This window comes from Panthera tigris, chromosome B1 (assembly GCF_018350195.1).
Source record: "Panthera tigris isolate Pti1 chromosome B1, P.tigris_Pti1_mat1.1, whole genome shotgun sequence".
NCBI classification, from domain to species: domain Eukaryota; kingdom Metazoa; phylum Chordata; class Mammalia; order Carnivora; family Felidae; genus Panthera; species Panthera tigris.
Genome location: NC_056663.1, coordinates 155297060 through 155322196, shown reverse-complemented (window position 1 = coordinate 155322196; position 25137 = coordinate 155297060). Strand labels below are relative to the sequence as shown.

The following is a 25137-nucleotide window of genomic DNA, read 5'->3' as shown; positions in this document are numbered from 1 at the left end:
TCTCAAACAACCTAATCTGACATCTAAAGGAGTGAGAAAAAATAAAACAAAGTCCAAAGCCAGTACACAAAAGGAAATAATAAAGAATAGAGAAGAAATAAATAAAATGGAGATTTCAAAACAATAGAACAAATTGATGAAACCAGGAGCTGTTCTTTAAAAACACCAACAAAATTGATAAATCTTTAGCCAGGTGAAGAAAGAAAGAAAAGAAAAGAAAAGAAAAGAAAAGAAAAGAAAAGAAAAGAAAGAAAGAAAGAAAAAAGAAAGAAAGGGAGAGAAAGAAAGAAAAGAGAAGAAAAGGAGAGAGGAAAACAAGGGAAGGAAGGAAGGAAACTACAGGTCATTAGCTCTGATGAACAAAGATGCAAAATTTTTCAACAAAATGTTAGAAAACTGAATCCATCTATACAGTAAAAAATTATTCACCACAATCAAGTGAGACTTATTCCAGGGATGTGAGGGTAGTTCAATACTGGCAAAGCAAACAACATGATATATCACATTAACAAGGTAAATGACAAAAGAAACCATATGATAATCTTTATACTTGCAGAATAAGAATTTGACAAAGTACAACAACAATTCATGATAAAAACTCTCATAAAGTAGGTTTAGAGGGAATATACCTCAACATTCTAAATGCCATATATGAAAAACCCATAGCTAATATCATATTAAATGGTAAAAAACTGAAAGCTTTTTCCCTAAGAACCAAGATAAGGATTTCCACTGTTACAACTTTTATTCATCATAATTCTGAAGTCCTGGCCACAGCAATCAGACAAGAAAAAGACATAAACGGCATTCAATTTGTAAGGAAGAAGTAAAACTTCCATTATTTGTAGATGACATGATAGTATATATTAAAAGCCCTAAAGACTCCATCAAAAAACTACTAGAACTGATAAATTTATTAAAGTTATAGTACACAAAATCAATATACACAAATCTATTGCATTTTTATATACTAATAATGAAGTAGCAGAAAGAGAAATTAAGAAAACAATCCCATTTACTATTACAGCAAAAATAACAAGGAGTGTAAAGATCTATACACCAAAAACTATAAAACACTGATGAAAGAAATTGAAGATGATACAAACTAATAGAAAGATATCTATGCTCATTGATTGGCAGAACAAATATTGTTAAAATGCCCATATTACCCAAAGCAATCTCACAGAACCAGGGCAAATAATCCTAAAATTTGTATGGAACCACAAAAGACCCCAAATAGCCAAATAAATCTTGAAAAAAACAACAACAAAACTAGAAGTATCATAATCACATATTTCAAGGTATATTACAGCTGTAGTAATCAAAACAGTATGATACTTGCACAAAAATATACATGTAGATCAACAGAACAGGATAGAAAGATAAACACAATGATATGGTCAATTAAACTATAACAAGAGGCAAGAATATACAATGAGGAAAAAGACAGTCTCTTTAATAAATGGTGTCATGAGAACTAAATATCTACATGCAAAAGAATGAAATTGGACAAATATCTTACACTATACACAAAAATAAATTCAAAATGGATTAAGACCTAAATGTGAGACCTGAAACCATAACATTTCTAGAAGAAAACATAGGCAGTAATCTATCTGACATAGGTCTTAGTGACATTTTTCTAGATATGTCTCCTGAGGCAAGGGAAACAAAAGCAAAATTAAACTGTTGAGACTACATCAAAATAAAACACTTACACAGTGAGGGAAATCATCAACAAAACTGAAAGACAACCTACTGAATGAGAGAAGATATTTGCAAATGATATATCCAATAAGGGGTTAATATCCAAATACATAAACAACTTATACAACTCACCATCAAAACGGCAAATAGTTAAAAAATTGGTAGAAGACCTAAATAGCCATTTTTCCACAGAACACATAAAGAGATGCTCAATACACTCATCATCAGGGAAATGCAAATCAAAACCACAATGAGATACACCTCATACTTGTGAGAATGGCTAAAGTTAAAACACAAGAAACATCAAGTGTTGACAAGGATGTGGAGAAAAAGGAACCCTCTTACACTGTTGGTACAAAGGCAAGCTGATGAAAACACTATGGGAAACAGTATAGAGATTCCTCAAAAAATTAAAAATAGAATTACCATATGATCCAATAATTCCACTACTGGGTATTTACCTAAAGAAAATGAAAACATTAATTCAAAAGGATGTATGCACCTCCATGTTAGCTGCAGCATTATTTACAATAGCCAAGACATGGAAGTAACCCAAGTGTCCATCCACAGATGAGTGGATAATAAAGATACACACACACACACACACACACACACGTGTACAATGGAATTTTATGCAGCCATAAAAAAGGATGAAATTTTTGCCATCTGCAACATGATGATAGATCTGGAGGGTGCAATGCTAAGTGAGATAAGTCAGTTAGAAAAGGAAAAATACCATATAATTTCACTTAAACATGGAATTTAAGAAATAAAAACAGAGACAAACAAAAAATGGACTCTTAAATATAGTGAACAAACTGGTGGTTGATGGAAGGGAGAGGGTTAGGAGATGCATTAAATTGGTGAAGGATATTGAGTATATTTATCATCACGCACCACACCAAGCCATGTACCCCCAAACACCTTCATGCCATGCCAAGCTGCCGCATACCACAACTGTTGCCATGCACCACACCAAGCTACAGTGCTATGCCCAGCCATCACACCATGCCAGCCACACACCTCCAACCACCAGCATGTATCATGCCTGGCTTTGCACCACTCGCCACACTGGCACACAGTTACCAAACATCATAGCACTTTGGAAATCTGGCATAGGACTGGTGGCCCAGTACAAATTTTGCTAATATTGCTTCCCTGCTCCCAAGTTTTGCAGCAGGCATGGCCCTCAGAGCCAGCCTTCCTGGGTCCCACTGCCTGATATCACAGAGAACAACCATAGCCCACAATAGGCAGAGCATAAGTCCAGGCAACTGCACTGAAGAGAAAAGTGACTCAGACACAACAAAAGGATATAAGCAACATACATAGAATATCCCCTGAAGTGCCAGGTTCTGGTGAATAGGGGACTCTGTACTGAAGGGAACTCCAGGACCTCTTCTTCATCAAGTCACTACTTTCGAGAGCAGAAGACACAACTGGCTTTTTTTAACACAGAGACACAGGCATAGAAGCAGACAAAATGAGGAGACAGGGAAATTTATTCCAAATGAACAAACAGGACCAGGCCACAGTCGGAGATCTAAGTAAAACAGATATAAGTAACATGTCTTATAGAGAATTTAAAGCATTGATTATGAGGACACTCACTGTACTTGACAATAGAGTAGAAGACATGAGTCAGACCCTTAACACACAGATAAGGAATAACATAGCAGATGTAAAGGTTCAATAAACGAAATGAGAAACATGCTCAATGGAATGAACAGCAAGCTGGAAGTAGTACAGGATTGAAGTAGTGACCTAGAAGACAGAGTAATAGAAAGTTATCAAGCTAAAGAGAGAGAGAGAGAGAGAAAGAGAGAGAGAGAGAGAATTATACAAAATGAAAACAGACTTAGGGATTTCAGTGATTCAATTGAGTCTAATAACATTCATATTATAGGAGCCCTAGAAGAAGAAGACAGAAAAAAGAGGACAGAAAATCTATTTGAAGAAATAGCTGATATCTTCCTTAATCTTGAAATAGATATCCCAATCCAGGAGGTACAGAACTCTTATCAAAATCAACAAAAGCAGAACCACACCAAGACATATTGTAATTAAACTGGCAAAGTATAGTGATAAAAAATTTAAAAGCAGCAAGACAAAAGAAGTCAGTAACTTACAAAGTAACTTACACAGGAAAACCCATAAGGCTAGCAGGAGATTTTTCAACAATATCTTAGCAAGCAAGTGGCATGATATATTTAAAGTGCTGAATGGGAAATATCTGCAGCCAAGAATGCTCTATCCATCAGGACTATCATTCAGAACAGAAGGAGAGATAAAGAGTTTCCCAAACAAATAAAAATGACAAGACTTCATGACCACTAAACCAGCCCTGCAAAAAATATTAAAGGGGGCACTTAGAGTGTAAAGGACACACCAAAAGTGACAGGATAGAGGTAGGAAACACAAAATCTATAGAAATGAATATTTCTTTAAAAATTCAGTCAAGGATTTCACAAAACAGGATATAAAAATATAATAACCTAACCCTAAAATGTGGGGAGGAGAGGAAAACAGAGTGGGTACACACTTAAATGACCACCAACTTAATAGAGACTGCCATATGCAGAAGAGTTTATATACAAACCTAATGGTAACTATATATGAAAAAACATTAATAAACATTCAAAGAATAAAAGGAAAGAAATCCAAATATGTCACTAAAGAAAATCAGCAAAATATGAAAGAAAGACAAGAAACAATCAGAAATATCTTCGGAAACAACCACAAAACTAATAATAAAATGGCCATAAATACATATCTATCAATAAGTACTTAATGTAAATGGAATAAATGTTCCAATAAAAAGACATGGGGTGACAGAGTGAATAAATATAAGACCCATCTATATGCTGCCTACAAAAGACTCATTTCAGACCTAAAGACACCTGCAGATAGAAAGTGAGAGGATGGAGAAACATCTATCATGCAAATGGATGTCAAAAGAAACCCAGAGTAGCAATATTTATATCAGACAAAACAGACTTTAAAACAAAGACTGTAACAAGAGACAAAAAAAAGACACTCTATAATAATAAAGGGGACAACCCAACAAGAAGATATAAGCATTGTAAATATTTATGCACCAACATAGAAGCACTCAAATACATTAAACAGTTATTAACAGGGAACTTTACAGAATGTTCAGGGAGAAGGGGAAGAGTGGTGGCTGCCAGAGTTGTCTGCATCCTTCCTCCTCCCCCACACTGGCCTCAGCCCACTCACCAGCTGTAGAAAATGGTGAAAGAAACCACTGAGTATGATGTTTTTGGGAGTCAAACCCAATGCCACCTAGGAAGAATTAAAAAAGGCTTACAGGAAACTGGCCTTGATGTACCACCCTGATAAAAATCCAAATGAAGGAAAGAAGTTTAAAGAGATTCAAGCTTATGAAGTGCTGTTTGATGCAAAGAAAAGGGAATTAAATGACAAAGGAGGAGAACAGGTAATTAAAGAAGGTGGAGGTGGTAGTTTTGGCTCCCCCATGGAGAACTTTAATACATTTTTTGGAGGAGGAGGAAGGATGCAGAGAGAAAGGAGAGGTAAAAATGTTGTATATCTTTCTCAATAACCTTATATTTATATAATGGTGCAACAAGAAAACTAGCTCTGCAAAAGAACATGATTTGTGACAAATGTGAGGACTGAGGTGGTAATGATGTTGTCCCAATTACCAAAGTACTGGAATGCAAATAAGAATTCATTAAATAGGACCTGGAATGGTTCAGCAAATCCAATCTGTGTTCATGGAGTACCAGGCCATGGAGAATGGATCAATTGTAAAGATAGATGTAAAAGCTGCAGTGGAAGGAAAAAAAAAGCTGCAGTTCAAGAGAAGATTTAGAAATTCCTATTAACAAAGGCATGAAAGATGGCCAGAAGATAACATTCCATAGTGAAGGAGACCAAGAAGCAGCACTGGAACCGAGGGATATTATCATTATTTTAGACCAGATGGACCATGATGTTTTTATTGAGCAAGAAGACCTTTTCATGTGTATGGATATACAACTGGTTGAAACTGTGTGACTTTCAAAAGTCAGTATCTACTCTTGACAACTGAACCATCCTCACCACCTCTCATCCTGGTCAGACTTTCGAGTATGGAAACATCAAGGATATGCTAAATGAAGGCATGCCAATTTATCATAGACCATATGAAAAGGGTTGCCTAATCATGCAATTTAAGGTAAACTTTCCTGAGAATAACTCTGTCTCCTGATAAACTCCCTTATCTGGAAAAACTCCTAGTCGAGATGAAGGAAGTAAAAGAGATCGATGAAACGGAGAAGGTGGAACTGGTGAACTATGATCCAAATCAGGAAAGGAAGTGCCATCACAATGGAAAATCATATGAAGATGATGAACATCATTCTAGGGGTGGTGTTCAGTGTCAGACCTCTTAATGGGGCCAGTGAATACCACTGCTGGCATTTTATATGTAGTGGTGAATGAGTAAAGGATTATAATCATAGCTCACTACTTGCTATAGTTTTCAATATTCAACTATAGTTTTTAAGTTAAATGAAGAATAAACTCAAATATAAAAGCTAAAAAAATTTAAAAATTAAAAATTAATAAACACATAAAGGAACTAATTGATCATGATACAATAATAGTAGATTTTAACACTCCACATACATCAATGGGCAGATCATCTAAACAGAACATCAACAAGAAAAAAAATGGCTTTCATTGACACACCGGAAAGAATGGTTTTAACATATATATTCAGAAAATTCCATTCTAAAGAAGCAGAATAGACATTTTTTTTTCAAATGGACATGGGCCACTCTCCAGAATAGATCACATAATAGTCCACAAAACAAATCTTGACAAATTTAAGTAAATAAAAATCATAACATGCATATTTTCTGACCACAACACTATGAAACTAGAACTCAACCACAAGAATGAATCTAGAAAGATCACAAATACATGGAGGTTAAATAGCATGCTACTAAACAATGAATGGGCCAACCAGGAAATAAAAGAAGGTATAAGAAAGTCATAGAAACAAATCAAAATGAAAACACAACACTCCAAAACCTCTGGGATACAGCAAAAGCAGTTCTAAGATGGAAGTTTATAGCAATGCAGGCCTACCACAAGAAACAAGAAAAAGCTCAAATAAACAACCTAACCTTACACCTAAAGGAACTAGAAAAAGAACAAAAAATAAAACCTAAAAACACCAGAAGGAAGAAAATTATAAAGATTTGAGCAGAAATAAATGGTATAGAAACAAACAAAAAAAGAAAACAACAATAAAAATAGGACAGATCAATGAAACTAGAAGCCATCTCTTTGAAACAAAATAAAACAAAAAATTTGATAAACCTCTACCCAGATTTATCAAGACAAAATATAGAAAGGACTCAAATGAGATAACACTGACGCCACATAAATACAATTATAAGAGAATATTATGAAATACTATATGCCAACAAATTGAACAACCTAAAATAAATGGATAATCCCTGGAAAAATAGAAAATACCAAAACTGAAACAGGAAAAAATAAAAAATTTGAATAGACTGATTACCAGCAAGGAGATTGAATCAGTTATCAAAGCACTCCCAACAAACAAAAGTCCAGTATCAAATGACTTCACAGGTGAATTCTACTAAACATTTAAAGAAGAGTTAATACCTATTCTTCTCAAACTATTGGAAAAGAATAGAAAAGAGGGAAAACTTCCAAATTCATTCTATGAGGCCAACAGTACACTGATACCAAAACCAGACAAAGATACCACTAAAAAAAGTACAGGCTAATATCCCTGATGAACACAGATACAAATATTCTGAACAGAATATTAGCAAACTGACTTTAACAATACATTGAAAAATAATTCACCATGATCAAGTGGGATTTATTCTTCTGTTATAGGGTGGTTCAGTATTTGAAAATCAATCAATGTGATATGTCACATCAATAAAAGAAAGGATAAGAACCATACGATCATTTCAATAGATGTAGAAAACGCTTCTGACAAAGTAGAACATCCATTCATGATAAAAACCCTCAACAAAATAGACAGGTTTAGAGGGAACATACCTCAACATTCTAAAATCCATATATGAAAAACTCTTAAGTAAAATAATCCTTAATGGGGAAAAACTGAGAGCATTTCCCCTAAAATCAGGAATAAGACAAGGATGTCTATCCTCAACACTTTTATTCAACATAGTACTAGAAATCCTAGCCACAGCAATGAAACAACAAAAGGAAATAAAAAGCAACCAAATAAATAAAGAAAAAGTAAAACTTTCACTATTTGCAGATGATATGATACTGTAAATAGAAAACCCTAAAGACACCACCAAAAAAACTGCTAGAACTGATAAATGAGTTCAGTAAGGTTTCAGGATACAAAATTAATGTACAGAAATATGTTGCATTTCTATATACCAATAATGAAGTAGAAAGAGAAATTAAGAAAACAATCCCATTTATAATTAGACCCAAAATAACAAGATCCCTAGGAAAAATCTAATCACAGAGGTGAAAGACCTCTACTTTGAAAACTATAATATCTTGATGAAAGAAATTGAAGATGACACTAATGAATGGAGAGACATTCCATGTTCATGGATTGTAAGAATATTGTTAAAACGTCTGGGGCATCTGGGTGGCTCAAGTCAGTTATGCGTGTGACTGGCTAAGGTCATGATCTCACAGTTTGTAAGTTCGAGCCCCGCATCAGGCTCTCTGCTGACAGGTCAGAGCCTGGAGCCTTCTTTGGATTCTATGTCTCCCTCTCTCTCTCTCTCTCTCTCTGCCCCTCTCCCACTCACACTCTGTCTGTGTCTCTCTCTCAAAAGTAAATAAACATTAAAATTTTTAAAAATGTCTATAGCACCCAAAGCAACCTACAGATTTAATGCAATCCCTAGCAAAATACCACCAGCATTTTTCACAGAGCTAGAATAAACAATCCTCAAATTTGTATGGAACCACAAAAGACCCTGAGTAGACACAGCTATCTTGAAAAAGAACAAAGCTGAAGGCATCACAATTCTGGACTTTAAGCTATATTACAAAGCTATAATAATCAAACAGTATGGTACTGGTAAGTACCCATAGTAAAGTATGTAAATAGAGTACTGGTAAGTACCCATAGTAAAACAAGTAAATAGACCCGTACATCAATAGAACAGAATATTAAAAAAGAAGTCCACAACTACAAGGTCAATTAATCTTCAACAAAGCAGGAAAGAAATCCAATAGGAAAGAGACAGTCTCTTTAACAAATGGAATTTGGAAAACTCAACAGCAATATGCAAAAGAATGACACTTGACCACTTTCTCACACCATCACAAGAATAAACCCAAAATGGATCAAATACCTAAATGTGAGGCCTAACACCATAAAAGTCCTATAAGAGAACACAGGCAGTAATTTCTTTGACATTGGCTATAGTAACTTCTTTCTAGATATGTCTCTTGAAGCAAGGGAAACAAAAGAAAAAATGAAGTATTGGGACTATTTAAAAATAAAAAGCTTCTGCACAGGGAGGAAAACAATCAACAAAACTAAAGACAACTTATGGGAGAAGATATTTGCAAATAACATATCCTATGAAGAGTTAGTATCCAAAACATACAAAGAATTTATAAAGCTCAACACTCACTAAAAAACGTGCAGAAGTCATGAACATTTTTCCAAAGAAGACATCCAAATGGCCAACAGACACATGAAAAGATGCTCAAAATCACTTATCATAAGGAAAATGCAAATCAAAACCACAATGATATAGCACCTCACACCTGTCAGAATGGGTAAAATCAACAACACAAGAAACCACAGGTGTTGATGAGGATATGGAGAAAAAGGAGTCATCTTACACTGTTGGTGGGAATGCAAACTGGTGCAGACACTCTGGAAAATGGTACCGAAGCTCCTCAGAAAATTACAAATACAACTACCTAATGATCCAGCAATACTACTACTGAGATTTACCCAAAAATAGGAAAACACTAATTTCAAGGGATATGTGCACCCTGATGTTTATAGCAACATTATCAACACTAGCCAAGAGTCTATTGACTGATGAATGGATAAAGAAGATGGGGTGTATATATATATATATATATATATATATATATATATATATATATATTCCACTATATATACAATAGAATATTATCCAGCCATAAAAATAAAATCTTGCCATTTACAAAGACATAATACTAGGTGTAAAAAGTCAGAGAAAGACAAATACCGTATGATTTCACTCATATGTGGAACTTAAAAGAACAAAACAAATAGCAAAGGGGAAAAAAATAACAGAGCGAAAGAGACACAAATCAAGAATCACACTCTTATTTACTGAGAACTGATGTTTACCAGAGGGGAAGGGGGTAGGGTGATGGGTTAAACAGGTGATGGGAAAAAAAAAAAAAGAAACAGGTGATAGGGATGAAGGAGTGCCCTTGTCATGATGAGTACAGGGTGTTGAATCACTATATTGTATGCCTGGAACTAATAACACTAATAATACTCTATGTTAACTAAGTGGAATTAAAATAAAATCTTAAAAAACTAATCAACAAACTTAAAAAAAATCATAGTATCCTTACGATGTGTGCCAAATATTTTAGAGAGCTGTTGACTCATTATATTTTACACCTGAAAACTAATATAACACTATGTTAATTATGCTAGAATTTTAAAGGATAAATAAAAACTACAAAAACAGAACTTCACACTGGAAGAACTAGGTTAGATTCACACAAGTTGTTTTCTCTAAATGACACTCTAAAGTCACTTTAGGTAGCAAATCATATAATGGACCTCTACACTGTTTCACCAGTGCTAACACTACCTGAACATTTCCTTGTACCAGTTGAGAGCAGAAGCCCCATTGGCTTCCTTTGGATGGGGTATGGAATGCTGATTCCAGTCTTCTTTCTGCCTATTTTCATACTAGAGAGGACTGTGTGATTAGAACTGGAAGTCAACTGGTAAAAATTATATTCATCTTTCTTTTTTTCCCCCTTATTCTATCTGTCCTGTCTATAGAGGAAAACAACTAGAACTTTCTCCTTTAATAAAGAGAAATTATAACAGTACCATTTTACCTAGTTTTAATTCGTAGGCCCTGACAACTCTCATAAATTCCAATGATCACAGGAGAGGCAAACTTATTTCTTGAGCCTAAAAAGAAAAAAATATTAGTATTTCCCAGAATATGAAAGTATGTATATAATCTTTGATAATTCACAATTGGTATAAATAAAACTGTCCTCTTTCCTTTAATGGTAAAACTGAACATTCACATAAATATTCAAATGCAATGCATTACATATATTATACTAAATATGCACATTTTATAACACATATTTGACTGGTTGTACAATCAACACAGAAGACATAATGATACCTATACAAAAATAATACTGTTTTATTACAGTTGTAAATATAACTGTAGTAACTCTTAATTTTGTGTCAAATTGGTTATCACTATTCCTTGTTTCTTTCTCAATACTATTATAAAAGTGACTGCTGTTTGAGAAACTGTTATTCAAAACACTGGTATAGAGCTTTTCTTGATTTCCTACCACAGAATCCACTGCCTACTCTATTTATTACCTGATAATTTTAGTAATAAATACACTAATGCAGATTAGTGTACCACATTGAAATTATAGATATGCCCTCAATACACTTTTTGATTGAATGCCAAATAGTTGAATGTTAAAATCAATATTTGGGGGAGGCCAACTAATACCATCATAGAATGAAGTGATGAGACTTTAAAATTTTTTCAAATTTCCCTAAGTGATAATTATAATTTCACTCCTAACCATGTAAATATCAATTCAAATAGTTTGAAATTTTAATTTGGAAAACTTCACTCACTTTCAGTGTGGTTGGTAGGTGTGCAATTGTTTGGGGGATAATTCTGTCAGTGTAGGATACTGTTGATGATAATGTTTGCCACTAACTTTGAAAGTCTTTTATCATCTAGGTAGAGATTTATCAGCTCTTCAATTCTTGTAATTTCATCAAATCAATTTCTCAAATTGGAGTTGTTTGCACTGCTTAAAGAAGATTCTGCCTGTTTTCAGAAGACTTAAAAATGTCTTCACATATTATTTTATCAGGAATATTTTTGCTTAGCTGTTGTTTTACACTTACTGCCTGAGATAAAATTTCTTTTAATCTTGGATCTAAAAATATAGCAATGGAGAAATTTAATTGGTTTCAATATAACAAACCTCCAAATTCCCACATGCATCTCAGCTTTCATTCCATGCACATTAATTTAGCATGTTCTGTGAAGCAAACTTTTGGGAGACTCCTTATAGCAGACAGAATGTAAGAAATACTTTTGGTCTCAAGTCACACTCATTTGGTTATTTCTTTAGCAGATTCCAACAAATAAACTGAGTTCTCTATAAGCAAGCTGTCTTGAAAGTTGGCATTGTTATTGGCAGAGTATGGTGTTAAATCTTTAATTCACTCTTCGTTAAAAAATGTGATCACTTCTATTCCATCTTGTTTGAACATCTGATATCTGACAAAGCAGTTCCATCATCTATTTTATATCTTATAAATGTGTCTGGATTAAGTAGTGGTAAGTATTTTCCTGCTTAAGGGCAGCACTTTTGTTACATGAGAATGTGTTATAATTACTCTAACATACAATTGAAGAATGTGAAAAAATACTCATCATCTGTTTATTTACATGTCACTCCTAGGTTTCACCACATTTACTTCATTGTCAGTCACAGCTGTATGACATTTGTTTCACTGATTTTCCATTCGATAAATAGTTCATCAATCAGATTCACACAGTTGTTAGCTATGTGAGACCTAAAAGTTTCTTACCAAGTAAACGAGAAGAATTAAATCCTTCACAACTCAGCATAATAAAACTTAAAACAAATGTATGGTTGTATCTTTATGTCTAAATTTGTTATTAGGAAAATAAGAAAAATACCAATTCAATAATATTCCGCACACTTTGTTGGTACATACAGCAGAATGTGAATCAAGAACTAGTGTTTCTGCACCAGTTTCAAAGATAGAGTTCTGTTTCTTGGAATTTATAGCTTGGGTTAAACTAAAAATTCTTTGAAATTCATCCACAGAAAATGATTGACATTCTACTGCACTCAGTTCAATAAGATTTTGTTCAAAATATTTGACTTGATAGGCTTAAAAGCATCAGAAAAAATATTTCTAAATCACTTGTGGAAAAATTTTCAAGTTTGATAAGTGAAAACAAAATATGTTTTTTAGTACATCATTTTTCTCTAATTTAAATTTTCTTCTTACTATCTTTTGTATCAGATGATTTATCATAGATGTTTTGGAATCTTTCTTCCTCATGATAGTTTATAGTGGCATTCTGCTCTTAATTCATTTTCTCAACTTGTATAGAATTCCCAAAAAGGAATACTAAAGCCAAAGCAAAATTTTCATGCTTCCGCAAATACGTATTTAGGCAAATACTCTCTCACTAGACTATGAGAATCATAAAGAAAGGGACTGCATTTTATTTCTCTCTCACTGTCAATAATAGAGCATGATAGGCACTAAGCACTCAATGAACACTTGTTGACTAAAAAGATATATATGTTTAAAATGATACAGCATAATGTAATAGAAAAATATTACATTTGCTATATTTTTCCCTTTGCCAGTGTTGTGATATCGAACAATTTATTTAATATCTCCAAACAAATATTTCCTCATGTGCAGAATATTCCTGAAACTCCTTGAGATGTTTTGATATTTTTAGTGTATTTTAAAACACTAGCACAATTCTCGCCATCGAGGAGGTGCTCAATATGGCAACTAATAAGAAGGAAGGAGGAAAAATGAAGAATATTAATGTCTGCTTTATTAAAGAACTATTTGATGCCCAGTATATAAGCACATATTTAAGAATCTAATTTACTGAACAGAATTTATTGAGCTGAAACAAACAAAAACAGTATTCCTCCATTAAAATGAAAACTTTTTTCTCTGTCACAGGATAGCTCAGGATTACATATCAAACATCAGATATTTTCTAAGAAGTCTCTTGAAGTTTATCCATTTAACTCCTTGGTATCAAAAATTATCAAATCTCATGCACCCAAGGCCTGTAAATGAGTGTTCTGCATTTGGGTCATGTTTCTGCCAAATTATTAGGAAAGCCCATAAATCATTATATTATCTCCTCACAGTCTCTCTTATTTCTAATAATTAGTAGGGCTATTTCTTAGCTTGCAACAGCAAACTCAAAGGAATCTTTCTACTTATGTGAGTTCTGCAGTCTTCTAGATTTATCTGAGAAATGACTTTAATTACTCACATTCTTCACTTTTTCCAATTCCCTTAAGTATTGCAAAAGGACATTAGAACGATGTTCCCAATATTAATATACCTATCACTCATTGCAATTTCCTCAGTCTTAATTTCTGGTACCAATCACTTTTTGTATAAATACTAATTAGATTCAGGTACAAAAAATATGCAAATATCTAAGTTAATGAGACCTGCTATACAAAGCCTCTAGTAAATATTTCCCTATTGATATTTCAGTGGGTGATGTTCCCACCAAATATATATGTAGCTCCAAATTATTTTGGGTGAAATTTAGGGCACTAGATCCCCAGTAATCTAACCCTATACAATTCAACAACCACTTTCAATTGTCAGCTATTTTAATTGCCTAATATTTATACAATCTAAACAATACGCTGATGTTGAGGATTGCTCAATTTTATTTTTTTATGAATTCTTTTAAAGTTTATTTTTTTATTTTGAGAGAGAAGGAGGGAGGGAGGGGCAGCGAGAGGGAGGGAGAGAAAGAGAGAAACAGGTTCCATGCTGCCAGCACAGAGCCAGACACAGGGCTCAAGCTCACAAAACTGTGAGATCACCACCTGAGCCAAAACCAAGAGTCTGTGACAGTTCACCAACCGAGCCACCCAGGTGCCCCACGGATTGCTCAGTTTTAAAATGTCATTTGTTTCCTTAATGGTAGAGACAAATTAGCTCTCTTACAAACACTCCCTCAGTACTCTTCTTTGCATTTTTCAAATATGTATATATAAATATCTACATAAATATATGACAAAATTATGTTAAATTGTTGGTTAATATTTACATTCTTTGACTATGGAAGTATTGATTGATATTTTGGTTAGGTAATATTTTCCCCATAATTCTGACACTGATGCTCCCTGTATTTCTAATTTCTAGATATAGCAGCTGAGAATTTCTAGTATCAGGTTCATGATAATTTATATGAACCAGTTTTTTTTTTCTTCCTGAAAACATTTAGAATCTTCTCCCCAGGCTCTACTTTCTACAATGCAAAAAGATTTTTACCAATTTTCCATGATCTCATTTTCTAGAACTCTTAAAACTTGAACATTTAATATTCTGAATTGATCATTTAATTTTTCTATCTTTTCTTGAATTTGTTTCTATTTCATCTAGTGCATTTTTATTCAAAACTAATGCATCTTCATTCAAAACTATTACAAAATGCTTGATTTTCACTATTTTTTTTTCAAATTGCTCTTTCCTGTTTTGATTCTATTTTATAATGTGTAATTCATTTATGGGTGAAAGTCTAATTCTCTATCTCCTCAAATGGATTTTTTTTCTTTATATTCTGAAGTTCTTTTGCTGTCTCTGTTATCTATTTACTCTCCAGTTCCTTTAATGTGTATGTTTGTTTCTAAATAACTCACATCTAGAAAACATAAAGAATTCTTACAAATCAGTCAGGAAAAGAAAACACTAAGTTAAAAGTGGGTGAAATACTTGAACAAAAACTTCCAAAAAGAATATTCCCAAATAGCTAATAATTATATAACTAGTGTTCAGTGTCAATCATGAGAGAAATGAAAAATAAAGTTTCTAAACCTCAGTGTGATACTCCTACACACTCCCAAATACCAAAAATTAAAGGTTGACAATAACAAGTGTTGATAAGAATGTGTAACCATATAAACTTGCAGTAGAATAGCTTCCATTTTGGACAGCCATGCCACACTTGACTAAAGCCTACAAGATGCTATTTAAAACCATGATTTTTTTTTTGTCTACTTGTTTTATGTTGCAGGAATGGTGGTAGTCAGGCCCCTACTGCTAGTCTATATAGTCACTTCTTTTTTGTAGTGTTAAGAGTTTTTACTTAACATGCTTTGATATGTCATTTAGCACACTGACCACTAATATCTCCAGTATAGACTATTCCATTTATTATCATAAAATAACCCTCTTTGTGTTGTAGATTTCTTTCTTTCTCAAATACTTTATCAGATACAAATGTTGATCCTGTTGCTTTAAGCATGAATGTTTGCTTGTTATTATTTTGTTCCTTTAAGCGTTCTATGTTCATTTGTTTATGTGTCTGTCATTTTTTAATGTTTATTTATTTTGAGAGGGGGAATGGACAGAGAGGGAGAGAGAATATCAAGCAGGCTCTACACTGAGACAAAATCAAGAGTCAGATGCTTAACTAACTGAGCCACGCAGGCACCCCTGTGTCTCATTCTTAACATAATCTGAACAGTCTTTTCCTTCAACCCCTTTATCTTTATTTTAAATACTCACTCGACTGCCAATTTAAGCATCCATTCACTAGCCTACCCACAAACACATAACCAAACAAAACATTGCTCTGGAGTCAGATCTCAGTGAGATCTTTAGACTACATTTCTTAATAAGAGATTACAATATCTTGTCCTTTTACTTTTTTTGTTTTCTGCTTTCTACTTAGAATCTTTTTTTTTTCCAACAATTTGGAATAGGCAACTGGAATTGAACTAACTCTTTGGCTAGGAATTCAGAATATTTCATAATACTGCTTTCAGTCTTATTTCATCAAGCCAGAAGAATGGTACCAACATAACCAAAGTGAGACTGTTAAACATGGTACTTCACAAAGAGTAACATTAGTGTCATGGAATCGTAAGCCATTCCTTTTTTCTCTCCCCTTTTTTTGTTAACAATTACATCCATAACTGAACAAAACTGCCTCAGCAAATTACACTAAGGGACTTAACAGTACTCTTGCTCACCTGTGAATCTGAAAATAAATAAGACCTCAGTAAGGGCTGTGGACCCAAGGGAGTTGGCAAACCTGCCCCACCCCTACTTGCAGCAATCAGGGGAAAAAAACCTGGACAGATACCCATAGATGAAAGAGAAATTTTAGAAGTTCATATTGCCTGAGAAGAGATTCCAACATGACACTGGTGTGATGAAAAAAAAAAAAAAAAAAAAAAAAAAAAAAAAAAAAAAAAGTCTGGATACAGAGGAGAGAGATGAACTCTCCAGAGCCTTGCCCAGGGTGACATTTCAAGGACGAAGCTGTTTGGCAGGTAGCAGCAACCTCTCCCATAGAGGAGGTGGAAAGTGAATTGGTGAGTAACTGCTTGGTTATCCAAGTTGTGTGGATTGTGGCTGGGAAAAAAAAAAAACATTTCTCTTTAGCAACACCCTGATTTCTGAAGAGCAACCACTATAATTTAGGGATAGGAGAAGAAAGAGAAAGAAGTAGAGAAAAGTATCGAAGGATATTAAAGGAACCCATTTTCTGCTGTCTGCTTCAAGACTTCAACAGGAAGTCTGCTCACAAACCTCTGGGAATGCCCCACTAGAAGATCTCCTCACCAGGTCTGTTGGCAACCCTAAAGTTCCACATAATAAATGCACATCTCCCTACACTCTGGGGACAGCTCCATATGTATTCCACCCAATGCATTCAGGAGAGGGAGTGTTGGTAGACAGGGAGCTTATTCAGAAAATAAGCAATGATCAGTGGCCAAGGAAGAAGCCACAAACCTGAGCTATAGTGCTACCTTTTGGAATACAAAAGAAAGGATTCTTATAGCCAGCCTGATGAATTATAAGAAACAAAACAAAAGTTTATTCAAGAAAATATCTATTTCAGGGGCGCCTGGGTGGCTCAGTTGGTTGAGCATCCAACTTTGGCTCAGGTCATGACCTCACAGTGTGTGAGTTCAAGCCCTGCACCAGGCTCTGTGCTGACAGCTCAGAGCCTGGAGCCTGCTTTGGTTTCTGTGTCTCCCTCTCTCTCTGCCCCTCCCCTGCTCATGCTCTGTCTCTCTCTGTATCAAAAATAAATAAAAACATTTTTAAAAATCTTTAAAAAAAAAGAAAATATCTATTTCAAATGCAAAAGCCAGAGCACATAGTGACAAACAATATTTTAAAATCAAGAAAATATGGTATCACAAAAAGAATATGACAATTCAACATGGATCGCAAACACATACACAGACTAATAAAGAATTCAAAATAGTGGTTATGAAAAAAATTCAAAAAGCTACATGAAAACTCAGAAAAACAATTCAATGAAATCAGGAATAAAATTAATGAATAGAAACCATTCATTATCAAAGAAATTGAAATGGTAAGAAAGAGCCATATGGATACTGGAGCAGAAAAAAATCAATGAATGAAATGGAGAATGAAAAAGATTGCATCTGTATCAAGGCAGACCAGATGGAAGAAATAAATGACTTGGAGTATAGGAATAAAGACAATTCAGTCAAAAGAAGAACGGGAACTAAGATTTTTTAAAAGCCTATGAGTACTATCAGATTCAATCAAAAAGAACATATTAGAATAATTGGGATTCCAGAAAAAGAGGAGAGGGAGAAGACATAGTTTATTTAAAGAAATAATAGATAGTACATCCCAAATCTGGGGGAAGCACTTGTACATACAAGTCCTCTAAGCTAATAGAGCACCTCATTATTTTGATGCAAAAACATCTTCCCTAAGAGACATTGTAATGAAACTGTCAAAAAATCAATTTTAAAGAAAGAATCTTAAAGGCAGCCAGGGGAAGAAAAAAAGAAAGTAACCTACAAAGGAACCCAATTAGTTTATCAGCAGATTTCTCCACAGAAACTCTACCCACTAGGAGAAAGTAGAATGACATATTCAAAATGTTGAAAGATGTTGGTTTGCAAACTGGTTCCTGTACACAGAGGGAGAGACTAAAGAAATGCAAACCACTCCAGATTGGTAGGTGACAGATTTAATATGCAAGGAAACTTATAAGGTGTGTCTTAGGTGTCTGCAAGATGAGTAGATCTGCACACCTGCCTACCAGAATCTTTTAAGTTTATATAGAAGCCTTAACTGAGTTCAGTCACGTATACCATCTAGAGGGTCTCCAAACATAATGCACTCTCAAGGGTGTGTCCTTGAAAAATGGTTCCCTCTGTGGGAACAGCGGGCAGAGCATACATTCTAAGGACAGGGGAGATAAGGAGCTTCCAATTGCCCAGGTCCAGCTCACAGGGTAAGGAATAGTCACACCTTCTCAATTACTCCCTCCAATAGAGGAAAAAAAAAGTTGCCAACACTGGACCTGCCTTGCAAGAAATGCTGAAAGGTGTTCTTTAAGCTGAAATGAAAAGACACTAATCACTGACACGTAAATACGTGAAAGTGCACAATAAGGTGAATAGACAGTCAAAAAACTGTAACGCTATATTTGGATGGCATGTTAATTGCTCAACAATAGTATAAAAGTTAAAGAGTAGTAAAAATAACTATAGATAGTATAAACTATTAATGAATGTACAACATAAAATAGGTGACCTATAACATAAATAATATAAAAGGGAGAAGTAAAAGGGTGGCATCTTTATAGCTGTTTAAAGATATGTTGCTACCAGACTAAAATGGACTGTTTTATCTATAAAATGTTTTATGCAATCCACAAGGTAACCAGAGAGCAAAAACTGAGAGTAGAGCCACAAAAGACAAAGAAACAAAGTAGAACACACCTCCACAAAAAATAACCAATTTACACAAGTAGGCAAAGACAGAGGAAAAAGAAACAATGGAAATACAAAATAATCAGAAATTAATAAGATGGCATTAGTAAGTCCTTACATATCAATAATCATTCTAACGTAAATGTATTGAATTCACCAATCAAAAGGCACAGAGTAACTAGATGAATTAAGAAAAAAAGGACCCAATATATGCTACCTACAAGAGACTCATTTCAGCCTTAAAGACACACATAGTTTCTAAGTGAAGGAATAGAAGAAGATATTCCATGCAAATGGAGCCAAAAGAGGTAGTCATACTTAAACAAAATAGACTTTACTAGACTTTACACCAAAAATAGCAGCAAGAGACAAAGGAGGTCATTACATAATGATAAATGAATCGATACATCAGGATATAATAACTGTCAATATATACATATCCAACATCAGAGCACGTAAGTGTATTAAGCAAATACTAACAGATATAAAGGGAAAAATAGACAATAAGAAGAAGAAGCGACCTCAGCAATGGATAGATCACCCAGAAAAACAACAAGTAAATGCTGGATTGAACCATACTTTAGACGAAATGGGCTTAGATATTTACAGAACATTCCATGCAACAGCAGCAAAATACACATTCTTTTTAAGGGCAAAAAAAAAAATTCTTTAGGATAGATTATATGATAGGATACAAAACAAGTCTTAGTAAATTTAAGAATATTGAATCAAACCAATAACTCATTATGAACACAACAGTATGAAACTAGAAATGAACAGCAAGAGAAAAGCTGGAAAATCTATAAATATGTGGAAACTGAACATTACACATCTGAAAAACCAATGGGTCAAATAAAAAATTTAAAAAAAATCAAATATCTGAAAAAGTGATGTTGTAAGAGTTTTGAGAGAAGAGTTTAAGCTATAAATGTTTATATTAAGAAATTAGAAAGATCCCAAATGAATACCCCAGCTTTACCCCTCAAGGAAGTGGGGGGAGGTGGGGAGAACAATTTAAGTCCAAAGTTAGCAGAAAGAAGGAAATAATAAAGATCCAAATGGAAGTAAAGAGGGAGAAATAAGAAAAACAAAATAAAGTATCAATGAAACTACGGGCTGATTTTTCAAAAAGATAAAATTGATGATCCTTTAACAAACTAAAAAAAAAAGAAGAAGAAGATTCAAACACATAAAATTGGAAATGAAAGAGGAGACATGCTGTAATGAGAAATCTATTTGTGGATGATAAGAATGAGGATGATAAGAATCTACTGTGAATAATCATATGCCAACAAATTAGATAATCTGGAAGACATAAATTCCTAGAAATGCACGATATACCAAGATTACGTCAGGAAGAGATAGAAAATCTGAACAGACCAATAATAAGTTAAAAGACTGAATTGGTAATTGAAACATCAGAGCCCAGAACTGCAGGGCCAGACAGCTTCACAACAGCTATCAAACATTTAAAGAAGAATTAACACTAATAATTTTCAAACTCTCCTCCCAAAATTGAAAAAGAAATACTTCCAAACTCATTCTATCAGACCAGCTTACCCTGATAACAAAGAAAGATAAGGACAGTATAAGAAAACCATAGACTAGTATTCTTGATGGATAGAGACATGAAAATTCTCAAAGTATTAGCAAACCCACACATTAAAAGGATTATATACTATGACCTCATGGAATTTATCCCTGGGATGCAAGGAGGATTCACATATAAAAAATTAATAAATGTGATACATCATATCAATAGAAAGATAAAAATCACATGATCATCTCAATAGGTACAAAAAATGGATGTAATAAAATACAATATCCCTTCACGATAAAAAAAAAAAACAGGAACAAATTGGGTATTAGAAGGAACATAATTCAACATAATAAAAGCCATATATGACAAACCCACAGCATATACAATGGTAAAAAATTGAAAGCTTTTCCTCTGTGATCAGGTCCAAGACAAGGATTCCCACTCTCAACACTTTTATTCAGTACAGTACTAGAAACCTAGCTAGAGGAATTAGGGCAAAATTGTCATTATTTGAGGATAATATGACTTTTACATAGAAAATCCAAAGTCTAAACCAAAATCTGGTAGATCTAATCAATGAATTTTATAGAGTTACAGTATATAAAATCAACATACAGAAATCATTTGCAATTCTCTATGTTAATATCTGAAAAAGGAACTTTTTTTTTCATTATAGCATCAAAAACAATTAAATACTTAGGAATAAATTTAACCAAGAAAGAAAATGCTCCCTATGACAAAAACTACAAGATTTTTTGAAATAAATCAAAGACAACACAAACAAATGAAAGGACATTCCATGTCCATGTATCTAAAGAATTAATACTGTTAAAATGCTCATACTACCCAAAGCCATCTACAACTCAAACACCAATTCCAACAACATTCTTCACAGAGATAGAACAACCAATCCTCACATGGGTATGGAATAAGCAAAGACCCTCAATACCCAAAGTAATTCTGAGAAAGAATAACAAACCAGGAGGCATCACACTTCCTAATTTCAAACTATGCCACAAAGCTATACTAATTAAAACAATATGGTACCGGCATAAAAATAGACACGTAAGTCAATGGAACAGAATAGAGATCCAGAATTAAACTCCCATATATAATGTCAACTAATATATGACAAGAGAGATAAGATCAACCAATGGGGAAAGGATAGTCTCTTCAACAAATGGTGCTGAGAAGACTAGCACATGCAGAAAATAAATTTTAATCCTTATCTTACACTACTTATAAAAATTAACTCAAAATGAATGAAAGACTTAAACATAAGATATGACACCATAAAATGCCTAGAAGCAAGCACAGAAAAGAGGCTCCTTGGCATTAGTCTTGGCAATAGTTTTTTTGGATATGACACTAAAAGCACACACAACAAAAGCAAATATCAACAAATGGGACTACAATAAATAAAAAGCTTCTGCACATCAAAAGATATGGTCAACAAAATGAAATGGCAACCTATGAAGTGAGAGAAAATATTTGGAAACCATATATCAGTTAAGGGATTAATATCCAAAATATATAAAGAACTCATACAACTCAATAACATAAAACAAAAACAAAAACCTGATGAAAAAAATGGGCAGAAGACCTAAACATTTTTTTTCCCCAAATGACCAACAGGTACATGAAAAGGTGCTCAAATTCATTAATCACCAGGAAAATGCCAATCAAAATCACAGTGAAACATTATGTTACACTGTTAGAATGGCTATACTCAAGATAGCATGAAGTGAGGATGGACAAAAAGGGAACTTTTTGCTTGTGCACTATGGGAATGTAAACTGGTGCAGCCATTATGGAAAAAAATATGGAGATTCCTGAAAACATTAAGAAAAAAAAGAACTATCATACAATCTAGCAATTTCACTTCTGGTTATACATGAAAAGAAAATGAAAACAGGACATGAAAGGGATATATGCACCTTCTTTGTTGATTGCAGACTTATTCACCATAACCAAGATGTGGAAAAAACCTAAGGACCCATCACTGTGTGAATGGATAAGAATTGTGCTGTATATATCCACAATGGAATATTTTTTAGCCATGAGAATGGAGATCCAGCCATTTGTGCCAACACGGATGGATCCTGAAGACCTTATGAGAAGTGAGATGAGTGGAACAGAGAAAGACAAATACTATCTGATATTACTTATATATGAGGCCTCAAAAAGCTAAACTTGTAAGAACAGAAATTGAAATGAGGTTACCAGGGTCTTGGGTGTGTGACAGAATTGGAGAGATGTTGCTTAAGGAAACGAATTTGCAATGAGTAAAGAAATTCTACAGACCTAATGCGTTAGTAGTGAAAATAGACTACAATTTTGAATTATAATCATTAGACTTGCTGGGACTAAATCTCAATTTTTCTAATGACTGAAAAGAAAAAAAATCAAGATGTGATTGAAATACTAATTATTGCTACATTAACAATCATATGACACTATGTACATGTCTCAGGTCAACATGTTGGACACCTTAAATGTATACAAAGTTATACATCATATATATTTTAATTGAAACAAAAACAAAAACTTGGCACCTCAGCACAGGACAGAGCCCTTCTCTCATGTCACTTTTCTAGTGAAGGTAGTCAATCAAAACTGCAATGTTAAAACATCCCTGTGAAATAATATTTTTCTCTATCTAAAGGTGTTTTGTGAATATGTGTGTCAGATATGGAAGATGATGCTCTTTTGTCCTTTTTTCCTACCTAGACAATGTCCTTTTATTCCTTATCCATGTTTGTTTACATTGATTTAGATTATAAAAATGCTGAAATAAATATTACATATATATTTTGCACATTTGTGTGAGCATTTCTATAGGATAATTTTGAGAAAATTGTGGGTGCTCCCTTCACCAGTACATATACTAAAATTGGAAGGATACGGAGAAGATTAGCATGCCCCCACACAAACTCATGAACTGTCTATATTTTTTTATAAGACATAAATTTTTAAAAAGAAAGAAAGAAAATTGTGGGTGATAGGGTGTATATATATACTTAAGGCTTTTAATAGATTCAAACTGGCCTTTCATTTATCCTTTGAGGGTCCATGTAGGAGTATCACATTGAGGTGTTATTTTGCATTTATTTTGCTTTTACAATTCTGGAAAGCTTTCTTTTTACCTTTATCAATGACATAAAAAGTACTTTTTTGTGTGTGTCTGATTTAATTTTATGAATTTACTTAATATTTGCCCTAATGTTTTCTGTTTGTTTTTCAATGACACAAAGACAAAAGAGAAAGAAAAAAATCAACTACCAACTAGATTTGACATTACAAATAGAAGTTTGGATGTAATACACCTAGGGTGTCAGAATTAGAACCATATAATGCCCAGGCCCTACTCTCAATATTCTGATTCAGTTGTCTTGAAATGATGTCTAACCTTCAGGAGTTAAGTTCCCCAGGTAATTCTAATGTGAAACCTGCTCTAAAAATCACTGATCAGCTCATGCTCCATTTCTATTCTCCAAAGGAAAGTGGTATTCTTGATAATGATAAAGGATCTTTGAGAGACAAAAGAGCTACGTTTGAAAAAACTACTTGATACAAGATATTGAATGAGTAATTTTACATATTGGGCAAGTAATTTAAGCTTTTTTGGTCTCAATTTTTATCTATAAAATCTAAAATATATTAAGTGCCCACCTCATTGTTTGGAGGTGTATATAAGGTAATTTGTATTATATTTTTGTTATACTGATAGCTCTTAGTTATATTCTATTCATTAAATCATGTTTTTCTATTACTTCCCTAAGTATTGAGTACTTACTATATACCACATATTACTGATTATTAGAAAACAAAATGAGCCTAATGCCCTTTGAGAGCCTAGATTCTAGAGTTGGGGAAAAAATTAAAAATAAATAAATAAATAGATAACATAATGGTAGGTAGCATTAAGTGTCATGGAGAAAAAATAAGCAGTGGGAATAAAACTAAAAAGTGAGAGGGAATATCATTTTAGTTTGGATAATCAAAAAACTGTTGTGGAGGTAATATTTGTATAAAGACCTCAACAAGTTGAGGCAATAAGCCACTGGAATATCTGCATAGAATGTTTCATTCAGAGAGGA

The 25137-nt window shown here is 33.6% G+C and overlaps 2 pseudogenes; both read left to right on the top strand.

Annotated features, from left to right (window-relative positions):
- The first annotated feature begins 4956 nt into the window (after nucleotides 1-4956).
- On the top strand, nucleotides 4957-6125 carry LOC102972899 (annotated as a pseudogene).
- Nucleotides 6126-23900: 17775 nt separating this feature from the next.
- On the top strand, nucleotides 23901-23993 carry LOC122238248 (annotated as a pseudogene).
- Nucleotides 23994-25137: the final 1144 nt, after the last annotated feature.